At 43.2% G+C, this 12,411-nt stretch overlaps 1 protein-coding gene across 2 annotated transcripts in view; it reads right to left on the bottom strand.

The window, feature by feature from the left end:
• LOC119218286 (FERM and PDZ domain-containing protein 1) overlaps positions 1-4,623 on the bottom strand; it is a 29,176-nt gene extending 24,553 nt beyond the window's left edge. Inside the window, exon 1 of one of the 2 annotated variants that reach the window (XM_037472587.2) lies at positions 4,333-4,623. The gene's annotated coding sequence lies outside the window, so the exon portion shown is untranslated. Of the gene's footprint in view, positions 1-880; positions 1,187-4,332 lie in introns of those variants that run through there. The other variant, XM_037472588.2, reaches the window with a different exon arrangement.
• Positions 4,624-12,411: the final 7,788 nt, after the last annotated feature.

Here is a 12,411-nt window from a genome sequence, read left to right as displayed (position 1 = left end):
AAACCGACGCACACAGGAAGACAGAACGAGAGAGAGAGAGCGGATAAGACGGCAGAGAGGAACGATGAGGAAGGGAAATGTGAACCATAACCCGATGGTGAGAGATGTAGACGATATGATAGACAGAGATTAAAAAACATTCGCTTCACATGTGGGTGTTAAATATTAGTTTGCATCAATCCTTTGAGTGGCTGTGTGAGGTTTATGCTAGAGCTAATTCAAAGGGTGTGAGTAACAGACATTGCAATTGTTTGGTGTGTGTGAGAAAATACTCCAATTATCTAGTATTGATAGCTTTTTTTAATACACAGTATCAATATCTGATTAACTCAGTCTCAGCTTTCTTTCATATGCCATGCAAAGTGATGCAATCATACAGGGGTTCTGATTAAATAGAGAATCACAAGTTTATTCTGATTTTATAAATAGTGAGTTTTTATCTGTTCGCCTAATTTCTAAATGCTTCATCATCACTACAATAACAATACAATAATAAGCGTTTTTCTAACAAACCTAGTTGATCAAGCTTAAGGAAAATATTCTGTGCATGAAATGGCAGTTTAGTTTAATTCTGAAAGCCGTTCTTATCTAAAATGTCGTTGCAGTGCATACCTCGACACAGGTACATTGCAATACAACAAAATAACAGGAGGAGCCAAAGCGTTTTTCCAAACTTTGAACGTTTTACATCTTGATTTATTCTTATTCCTGCAGAATGTACAGTCCAACTTAACACATCAAAGGCCCTGAACACAAACACCTCTCAATTCATCTACTTTATAAATGACGTTCCACGTCTGCTCACAATCTAAACACTCACTTGATGAAAAACTCTGAGTATAGCAACGATAAAATAAAGATTTCATTTTGTTTTTCTTACCTTAGCCTTGTTTGTCTGGGAGAATAATAACACAGGGCCCTGCAATTTATTTTGCTTCACATTTCTTAACACGTGGGGCTCTCCTTCAGCTTCTTCCACACTAAAGTATCATTGAACACGTCCGCCTGCGCTGCATCACCATGTTCTGGTAAAAAAAAAGAGCTTCTTAAAACCACAAAATTTTTCCTGTACTATAACTGATCTCCTGATTCTTGACCTATCTGCTCCATGGACCACACATTGCGATCGGTAGGATTTCAGAGACGACCGTATATGCCTTAACTAGTGTGAGTGTTTCCTTATTGAAAGAATAGCAAAAGAACGACGCTGCTCTTCTCCAGAGGTCTGATTGGCCGATGGTTCAGCCAATAAACTGCCAAGTACTTTCTGAGCGTGCCGGCCCTTTTCAACCCGTTTTCAGTGATGGCTGCTCAGATGGCTCCGTGCAACAAACCATCCGGAGGGCCAGGTTGGGAGCTTTGTGTCGTCAGCTGTAACTGACGAAAATAGCCTAGGAACAGCAAAACGTTCTTGTTTGAAATATTTCTGCTTACAGACACACATCCGTGTTGTAATGTAAACATCTGTGCACATCTGTGTGTTTAACTTCAACTCTGTGTATAGTATTGTTCATGGGAATTGCTGGAAGTGAAGCGTCTACCGCAGGACAGCGGACCAAACAACTAGCAGGGGGCGGGTCTCCCACTACATCGACAGGATTTATGTGACTCTGCAATTTATTATATGCAAACTGTTAGTCTCAGCGAGCAGGAGTTTGGCTTTGATTCAGAGAACACATTCATCTTTGAGCTCCCCTCAGTCAATAAGCTAAATAGGTGTTTACGGAAGATGTGAGAATATGCTACGAGGCCAATGCCGCAAACTCCATTTAATTCAGAAATGCTTTTTTGAATTGATTTAAAAGCAACAGGTTGAGATGGCAAGTCTCCGGTTTCATCCTGTTGGGAGGATATCTCATTGAGACAAACCGCCACTGGCGTTACCTTTTTAGTAGCTGGGTTTGGATCTGCTGAATCAAGACAATAAATTAAAAGACTGGAAATGTGTTTGCTGAGTTAGCTTAGTGAATCCGAGCCTGTCAAGAACAAAGAGTTTGCTAGAACTGATTCAAACCCAATGTCCAGTGGAGGTGTAATGTGGCTTTCATCTGCCACATTTCTACTGTTTACAGTTGTTTGCAGAAATCTTTTCTTCACGAGCACATTTAGTAACATCTGTAATAAGGTTTGAAATGTGTTGCATTCCTTCTCTTGGTCAGTGCAGTGACATAAACGTGCAACAACTTTATGTTGATGGTTCACTTATATAACATGTTTATAATCATTCCACCGTTAGAATAAATCATCTACATTGGCAAAAATACACCCAGCATGTAAAAGGAAGCGTAGTGGAGCCACTTAATTTTCCCTTCGGAGCAGAGCGGCTGAAAAAAAAAAAAAAAGCTGCAGAAACCCTTTTTCCTTTCAAAATCTAAAAGGAGTTCAAGATTCAGAAAAAAGGCAAAGTTCTGAGACAATAATCTTTAGATCTAAAAATAAAAAACCGGCTGCATCAAGTGTACGGCTTCCCCGTCTGTGTACTGATGGCTGCCTCTAAGCCAGTAACTCACTGAGAATAAGTGTGTGTTTCCTCTGCAGCTGGGACACTGGCACTATTCCCAATAACAGCCGACACGCGGCGCATGGAGTAGAGAGGGTCGGCGGTTCTAACCCCAGCTGCTCCATGTCCCATGTTGAAGTGTCCCAGAGGAGGACGCCTAACCCGTAACTGAACCCACTGCGTGGGGTGGTTAAAATGCAGAGAACACATTCCTGCATGTGTAAAATAATTCTTCTACAAAAGGCATGGAGGTCAAATCTGACCTAAAAGAAAGATCAGTTTGTCACCCGTCTTGAACTATTTCTGCCTTTTTTAAATAAGAGGTTTCAGACTGAAGCCGCCGTCTGCATCGCAAAGGAGATTAGGGTTGACCTAAAACCTTTTAGGCCTCATAAGAGCAGTTCCTCCCAATGTCTTTAGTATTTCGTCCACCATTTTGCAGTAAGTCAGTGCATGTGTTCTTATTTTTTGCATAACTGAAGCACTTTTTTAAAACTGTCCTTTTTTTGACACCTTCACATCTTCAAATGTTACCAGCTGCATTGAGGGATTGAGGTTTTAAAAAGTGTGGCTCTGAGTTTTGGGGTTCAAAAGTTCACTACGTCATTTGTTTAGTTTGGAGACGTGACCCAATTGGACGAGGCTTCTGATTTTCCCGTCGGGTGTAAAGCTTTTAGGCTCAGACAGTGAAGAGGGAGCTGATTACATCAGGTAAGCTAAAGCTCAACAGTGCACTGTTTCATGTCAGGCACTTTGGTCTGGCAACGCGCTCAACGCAACTTTACCGTTTATATGAATAATGCAGCGCCAAAGGGCCTCATGAGTTACATACAGCGACGTTAGATAGACCTAGAGACCCCGAATTTTTGTTCAGTATTAATCTTGACAAATTCAAAGCATCAAAAATGTAGCCGAGCCTAAAATAACATCATGAATCAGTAAACGCTTCAGAACACATCCGGCCTCACATTCTTCTTCTTCCGTCTCAGTTCTGCACAAAGTGTCACGGTTGACTTTGTATTCATGTCTCGAAACACGGATGCATGTGTATACACCGTACCCCCCCCGCGGGGCGTGGGCAAATGCACATGGGGTCCAGCTACATACAGCAGACTCAATCTCCCTGATTGGCATGTGACAGTTCGTAACATTACATTGGCATCAACACAGCGAGCCTCGTTTCAGGGGTTGGAGACACGATGCAGCACAATGTGATGAAACATGTAAACACATGCAGTAGTGTCCGTGTGTGCATGTTTCCGGTTGCATTGATGCATTAAACACATTCAGATATTTCAGGCACTGTTGGTCTATTCATCAATTATTTTGGCAGTAGTTGTATATGGAAAATGGGTTATGTGCTTCAAAAGGAGCCCGGGGATCCCTCTGTGTTTGTGTCTCAGCTGAATGGAGCGAGAGCATTACGACCCCCTCCCTGCCAGTGTTTTAAGTTTAGAAACCCCTCCATCAGGCTGTTTCTAAAAGGATGGCAGGTAACTTTTACTCAGCAGAAAGGTGTAACGTTCAATGACAGTAGGATTAAATTAGTTAATTAGCCAGGTGTTTTTTCTCATTTCAGGGTACACATATGACGGCTTCATGTCATTTCCAGTTTGTTAGATTATAAACCGCATATTTGTGAGCCGATGGAATAGCCAAGAGTCTTGAGCATGATTTAGGGTCTTTCTCTCTATTTGATAATGAATGTTTGTCGAGCCGAAGCGACGTCATCTGCTAGCTCGCAGCAAGGCACTGACTGGAAACAAATACAAATCACATAGACAGAAGATCTATTTCGGGCACGTTGCGTCTGGCTGTAATAAAGACCTTACCGAGCCGCCGCGGTCTCCCCTCGAATCCCGCGAACCGTCCCGACCGACGTGCAGCAACTTCGACGAGCGCCACAAAACCAGCCGCACCTTCCTCGGATGGAGAAGACGGGGGTTAATCCATAGCACCTGGAGTAGAGTAGGCAGCACGAGGAGCGCCGCTCGAGCACCCCCTTATGACGCGTCTGAGTCCCAGGACAGGTGAGCGCGAGAGAGGCGCGTGCGGGGTATGCGCACGCCGCTTAAACGACGGTAATCCGCTCTCTCCCCTCCATCTCTATCCGTCTCTCTCTGTCTGTCTGTCTCTCCCCCATCCATCCCTACCCCAGCATCTCTCTCTTCTACTTAATTTGGTCTCCTTTGCCACCTACTGGCTTCAATGTCTTACTGCCACGCTGCATACTGCTTGGAAAGAAACACTGATAATGTCCAGACCCGCCCCCCCCCCCAAAGCCTTCAGTTATATATCTTTGTTTGGATTTGGCTCAAATTGTGACGTTTGAGTTGTATTTCATCATATGAGCACAAACTGGTGGCAGTAATAATGCTATTTGCACTGTACGGGATTGGGACATGGCGGCAGGGGCCCAACGTCAATTTTCTTTTGCCACATATTCTCAAAACGTGTAAGCACAGCCGTGACTATAAGCAACTACAAGAGTATAGCGGCAAGAAATGCAGCTGTACAGTCCATTTCTGATTATTATTATTTACTATATGAACCAAAAACCGAAACACATGACAGATTTTCACATGTGTCTTTTTACGTTCCAGTACGTATTAATGTCACAATACGTTGTAAAAGTAGAGGTTAAATATAGGCTGCCCCGCTAAAGGGTCAACCATTTACACATTTTTGTTTGTTGCACTCCTCTCAGGGAAAATGTAACAGAGGCTCGTCAGGTCAATTTCCACGTCAGGCCCCAAGATGTCAGTGTTGGACAACTGTAGGGATCTCCCCCTTTCTCTCTTTCACCTATTCTCTCACACACACACACACACTAGTCCACTCTCAGTGTTGCCTTTAATTATATTATAACCACACAGTCCACTTCCAGTCACTACTCAAGCCCCTTCATCCTGTCGGCGGTGCCCACACCACCACGCACGTCCACTCTAATTTAACAGAGAATCGTAACGGAAACCTTTTTGTTGCTCTTGTTTTGCCCCCCCCCCCCTGCCTGTGGTCGGTTTGATCTCTGTCCTCGCCTGTCAGCTGGTGGACAGAACTATTTTGGTTGGCCGCAGGGGGATTTTCTGGCCTCTTGATTGTTCTGAGTCATAAGAATTGGCTCTACTGTCTTGACTAGAGGAGGGAGATGAGCTGCAGAGGGGATGAAATCAGGGAAACTACAGTATTCTATTTGCATGGATTGATGGGGGTAAAAAGGGGGAATAAAAAACAGATGAAATGTAATCTAATTTTTACACCATATAGAGATATTGAGAGCGGAAGAGGGTGTGCGTTAAGACCAGCTGGCACTCTGTTCAAGGAAGAAAAGATCCAAGACAAGTGTCGAAGGTCATGGCGCTCCTCATCTCCCCCAGCTTTATGGAAGCATGTTGTTCCCGTCAAAAGAATGTTTGCGACACTAATTGAGCACGCCATCAAAACCATGAACCATAAAGATATTTCTCCTCCTGATCGAATCTTCCAAAGATTCAAGGAAAAGTCCGACAATCCAGAGTCCTACAGAACTGAGCGTTCACACATTCTCATCGCTTCCTTTTCCTATCCACACAGAGATGAAACAGATCTTTCATGTTGTTTCCTCTTGTTGCATTATTTATTACCATGTGGCGCTTTATTAGCTGATATCATCTCCGATTTTGCAGGCTGTTTTTTGGGGGAAGCCTTTGAAATGTGTTTCTGACTCCAAACAATCCCTTTCCCGCTTTTTCTCCCTTGCTCCAGTTGCCGCCTCTCTCGCGATTAAAAAAAAAAGGAAAACCTTGATTTTCAAAGCGAATTGAGAAACTCTCTGAAGCCAAAATCCATTCAATACTGTCCTAAGGAAGGGAGCTGTTGTTCTTGTTCCGTGGCTGACATGAAAGGAGAACTGAGGATCCTCTTTGTCATTACCCTTATTAGCATCATTACCGCAGTATGGATGAACTTCAAATGATTGGCTTGGAGTTATTTGTGTAACCATAGAAGCTACATGAGTACTTCTTTATGATCTGCATTGGGGTCTGTTGCATTGCGAAGGAGGTCATTGAGTTTTGAAGGAAGCAGACATGTTTCATCTAGTGCAACCACTAGATGGTGGAGCTGCTCCTGATTCAAAAGTAGAGAGGAGAATTGGAAGATTAGTGGAAGATAATGGATATTTAAAACCACATAATCACCGCTTAAAACAGGTGTGTTTCACCATATTTAAAACAAGCTACAAGCATCCTCAAGATCTTTTAATACATCTACGCATTTGACCCTCTGTTACCACATTGTCAGTGCCTTTCAGTAAAAGCTTATGTATTTCCAGAGTGAGACAAAGAGAGGACAAAGACTGCAGCATCCAGCAGTAAAATTACAAACCTGAAATGATTTGGATGTTCGAAGCAAAGCACTTATTAATGGTTGTTTGTTTGGCACACCTCAACTGAAACCTTAAATTATGTGGCCATGCATATCATAGGCTCATTTCAGAATTCCCTGGTAAGCACGACTCCAACCAGAAAGCAGAAGTTTTTTTCCTCATCTGGGAATGCATACATACAGAAGGATGCCGAACTGTAAACTACAATGAGGACAGAAATATCTCCTTTGGTTGGTTGATAGCTTAAAGCACCAGCCTGACTCTAGAATCAAAGCAGACATTGCATCGGGCGAGGGATGAGATGAAGGTAAAATAAGCGAGTGGAGTTTGGATGGCATGCGAGCAATCGGTAGTCGGGGTGGAACCCTAAGTAAACTCAATGGTTCAAAGTTAGATTTTTTTTCCCCCCTTCTTCTTCCCACCATGACTCCTTGCATCTTTATCAGGAAGCGGCAACCGCTCTGGAGCTGATGGCGGATAAGCCCGGCAGGTCTAATGTGGTTTCAACTCGTCTTTTATTCATTCCATCTCCACCAGTACCCACACCTCCACCATGGCCCGGTCTCTCCTGGCAGGCCTTAATCTCTCTCCCTAATCGGCTGCAGACGTGAGGCTTTGCCATTCCCCACAGGGATGTGGCCAAGTGTTCAGAGTGAGTGCGGAGGTACTTGGTGCAACAACGGCCGAAGCCATGGCATCACTTTTAGGTTTTGAGAAAACTCAGTGTGCCACCTTGCCCTGAAGAAGAGAAGACGAGAAGGAGCACATGCTGGTAAGGAGGCTGCCCAACATTGGCCAGTAATCTCACACGCCCTGCTCCATTCTCCCTTCTAAGCTCTGGTTCTATTTTGCAAAAACCCGTATTTTGCTCTCATTGTTATCAAAAAACAAGCCAGAACTTTTTTTTTCTCCCATGCACCGGTGTGATAATGGGTGCAGTCTGGCCTTTTTATAGCGCTGAAACAGCACTGTGGATGCTTGGAGGTCACGCTACATCATGCCTGAATGTCAGCAGAATTAATGAACCCAGAGAAACCAGCTGATCCAGACAGACAAGACTACTTGGGTCCAGCATCAAACACAAAACAGCCCTTTGACTTTCTGGGGGGAGTCCTACTCTTCCCATTGCCAACCCAAGTCATAATAAACACACATAACCAGCCACATCATTCATGTCAGTCTTTTTAAAAGAGAATAAATGAGTACAATCCACTCCAGTGAGGCCTTTTGTGCCGAGGAAGCAGCTGCAGATGGCACTGGGCCCTGGTATTGTTTGCCAGCAGATCCCTAATCGAACCACGGTGCCTCGCTGGAAGGACGGAAGGACACGTCAGCCACATTAAAAGAGGTGGTTTTTTAGTATGAGGGTGCTGAGATGGTCACTGTGGGTTAGTTGTTAGGGATTTATCTATTAAGGGCACTAAAAGTGATCATATTACCTTGAACTTGCCTCTTTAGAGTAACAGAATAAACAATCGTTAGTTAAGTGAGGGTCTAAAATGTAGATTACCGTCTCCCATTACCTCTTTCATGGGACATGCATTCGGTTATATTGAACAATATGGTTCATGTGTTTTCCTTTCTCCGCTCTGAGTTGGTGTTTTCTTGCTAATTCCGTCTCTCCCTTAGATGTGGTTCAAGCTATTTACAAATCCAACTTTTGGAATGAGTGTCCAACTCCCTTTCGTCTGGGATTAGATAGAAAAAAAGAGGGACGAGGCACAGGGAGGGATCATAACACACACAATTCTGCCGAGGACAAACTTGAAAGGATTAGGGGGAAAAAATACAAAATGTCCAGCAAGTAATAAAAGTGCATGTTATTTGTTGTCTGCTACAAAGTGAGATCAGTGGAGCTTCAAAGGATATCTGATTAGTGCTGTGAAGTCACCAGATTTACTGTCTGGGAAAAGTGCGGCCTAAGAGCTGTACTGGAATATTTGCCGATACACACTACTTGGCTACTTGGGTTCCCAGCCAGCTGGCAGCAGATACTGAGAAGTCGACAGAAAAAAGTTTAGAAGAGGGCCAGCAATGACGGTACAGCTAGAAAAAAAAGGTATTTTTTATGTTAAAGAATATAAGGTGCTCATTAGTGCAGAGGGAGCGTGTGGCGCATACGGGGTTCAGGTTCGTTAGACGCTTACTTGGTCAAATGCTAAATCTGTCACCAAGACATTGTCAACATGGAATATGTTGTGATGGAGAACAGTCTCATTTTGCTTGCTCGCCCCCAGATATTTCTGTTAAAAGTCAGCGACCGTGGTGCACAAGCTTGAGGGAGTTGAGTGTCTCGCTCAAGAGGCTTTAAAGCCAGAGTATGCTTGTAACTAGTTCTTGCAAAATGTCAACAGCCTATTCTCAATAGCCACCATTGAATGCGGTGGAAAAGCCAGCCATTGCAACGAATCGTACAAATTGTGTCACTGTGAATCGTATCTTGTCTGAATTCATTTGTGTGTGGCGTAAAAAAAAGGACAGCTTGAATGGCTTTTTTTGGAATTAACTTTTCACCAAGAAAGTAAGCTTTTGAAGCGGACAAAGCGAGCAGCATAAGGCACGGCCCACGCTGGCCTGCATGGTCTGTCAGCGTGCATAATTCTTGTGTGAGAGACGCAGTGGTTCAGCAACTCATCGATCACGCAGACAGCGAGGACCGAGCGTAAGTACACAGTGGTGATGTGGCTGCTGTGCATACTGGAAATAGTCGATACTCGCCAACACGTGCTGGCCGTATGTTTGGGAGTCAGTGCATGTTGTCTGACCTCTCGTCTGTCTCTCACGCAGAGAAGAATGGGTGAAAAGAGGCGTTAGGAAAGGAATCCTCCTTTTATTTTCCTTCTGGTCGAGCTGGCGTGCAAACTGAAGCGAAACGAGCACCTGCTTACCCGATTTAGTGTTGTTGTTGATATATTTTAAGGATGATTTCTTCCCAAGTATCCCTGATGCAACATGGATGGCCACAGTAAGAACTGACCTCCTCTACTGTGACCCTGTTTGTGTCTCGTTCTGTACAAGAGCGTGCCGACTTATTGTCCTTCATTGGACTTCAGAGAAAACTTCAAAGTGCGCAGGAGATTATGTCGTAAAAGATCATTGGCATCAAAGAGTTCATTTGTCCATTTCTGCCTGAGCAGTGAATCGGCTGAGAAACACAAAACAAATGCCTTAAACTGCTGTTCAGTGGAACCCGGGCGCCACAAAGCAACGTGGTCATAGTCATCAACAGGAAGCTGATACCAATGGCTCCCAAGTTGTGGTTTGAGAAGGACACATGTCGTGACAATCACCCAGGGGCTAGAGGAAGTGGGTTACTGGCAACACAATGCCTCGGACTGGCCTGATAAACACTTTGGTTGGAGGAAAACCGAGTGTCGGCCGGATGTTCTTTTGAAGTCTGTTTGTATTGTTCTTTTGCAGATTAAAGAGACAGGTGCCTCTGCTGACGGTGGTTGGAGGAATTTTTTTTAAAAGCTGCCATTTCGTGTCATTATATCCTCTTTGACATTGGCTCCCATTGAAGACGACACGTACAGTATTTAGAGGCAAGGCGAAGCTCTATTACCCGCTAGTTTAATGTTACCTTGAGGTAGTGGAGGTTAAAGGGACTGCTGGCCTTTGATGAAATGGAGCAACACATAAGCCCCAGAAACCAAGGGTCTTTGATCACTTTACCTGATCTTCTTATATTTAATTGCAAGACCCGAGGAACAAGCATGGGAACGGGCTGCACTTCCTTTGATGATCCCAACCGGGTTCACATGTGCACCTCCAGCAGAGGAAACAGCACAATGTAATAGCATACATCCCGCAGCCGAGACTGGACACATGTGAAGAATTTCACTTCATCGATGGCATTGACTGATTAAATCAGGAGTTTGCCATTTGTTGCACATGTAAAAAATAATTGGTATCCAAAGTGAATTGTTCTGCACAAACCAAAATTGTTTTGATTTCACAATAAAAGGCTGTGAAGGTGCTCAGAGAAACGCCTGGTGACATTCATACAACAGGACTTTAATATATAATATAAACAAATATCTCTCGTCAAGTAATTTCCGTGAGTAATGGCTCCAAAGTGGACTGTCTCCCCCGGCGTGTTCCAAAAATCGGCAGATGGTCGGTCTGGGTCTGGCTGTGGCTCTGTATTTTTTCTCCTAATATGTGTTACATCTGATTCACTGAAACTGACCTACATGGTAGAGGGAGGAATGGAGGAGAGATAAACCTTTTTTTCTGTATCCAAAGGAGAGATAAAAAAAATATCTGTTGCCAAATTTAACTATGATGACAGCTTGTCTTTTATTTGTGCAAAAAATAAAATAACCCACTGTTTAAAGCTTTGATGTAGCTCTGTCTTTCTGACTTGTACCATTACAGTTAACACTGAGTACAACTTGGCATAGAACTATTTTATTTTTCTCTTTCTCCTGTTAACACAGTGATGCGTTCAGTTTGATAAACTTCCATCAAAGGGCAGACGCTGATCCATCAGACATCTTGTATAATCTATGGTTCTCGTTTAATGTAATTGTCCTCTATTGGAGATATCGGCTAATCGTGGTCTTTATTACTCCATTGGATTGAAATGGACGTCATGGATGGCTATTTGTGAAGAACCAGAAAAAAGGTTTGCTTTGAGCGAAGGGAGGCAGACAGAGTCAGAGGCTGAGGCTGATCTTTCCATAAAACACGCTTTGTCTTCTCAGTTTTTGTTTCTTCTTACAGACCTGACTTATCTAACTGCAGTAGTTGCGCAACGAGCATTTTATCTTCATCTCATTCTAAACGCTTTGTATCGTATGTTTGCTGAAGGTTCAACCCGCACACAGAACAAGCAGTTTTTCAAAGCCAAAATATTTGACCAAATGTTTACTGCAAATGCTGATCCGAAGGTGGGGACAAACCATCACGTAGTTTGATCACTAACAAATAACTATGTGTTATTATTGTTTTTTAAAGTATTTTTTATTTTAGATCAAATCTAGAAAGTTTCATATTAAAAACACTTCGATATTGAACAACCAGAGTAACAAGTGAATATAAATCAGTTGCAATCAACACTCTAGATATCTAAGTATTATATGTGATAAAAAGGGTGTCACTTGTAGTGGAAAAATCTGCAGATAATTATCCCTGGACTCCATAGTTTGCCTCAGCTCTTTGGAAAATGTCTGCACGTTTGGCTTTTAAAAGCCAGATGTCTCCACGCTTTTCTGAAAGAAATGAGTCATCTTTGTTCTGGTGATTGATGATCGGGGCTGTCTGTGAGTTTGTGCAACAGAGCAAATATCTTGGCAATATAACAAACTGATTTTTGAGCCTCATGGGGATTCTGTGTTTAGCCCATCATTGCAGGAACTTTTACACTAAGCTTTAAAGTCTTAATGTTGGCAAAACCTTTATGAAAAATATTTTATTGAATCAGTTCTCATTCTCCTTTTGTCGGATGGAACATGTTGCTTTGCCTCAAGGAAACAGACTGCAGGGTATCGTTAAAGTGTGCAGCATATTGTAGGCAAGAGTATGAATGACCTTCCTCGTC

This window comes from Pungitius pungitius, chromosome 9 (assembly GCF_949316345.1).
Source record: "Pungitius pungitius chromosome 9, fPunPun2.1, whole genome shotgun sequence".
In the NCBI taxonomy this organism is placed as follows: Eukaryota; Metazoa; Chordata; class Actinopteri; order Perciformes; family Gasterosteidae; genus Pungitius; species Pungitius pungitius.
The sequence above is the reverse complement of the archived record's forward strand: the minus strand, read 5'-3'. Positions and strand labels throughout refer to the sequence as shown.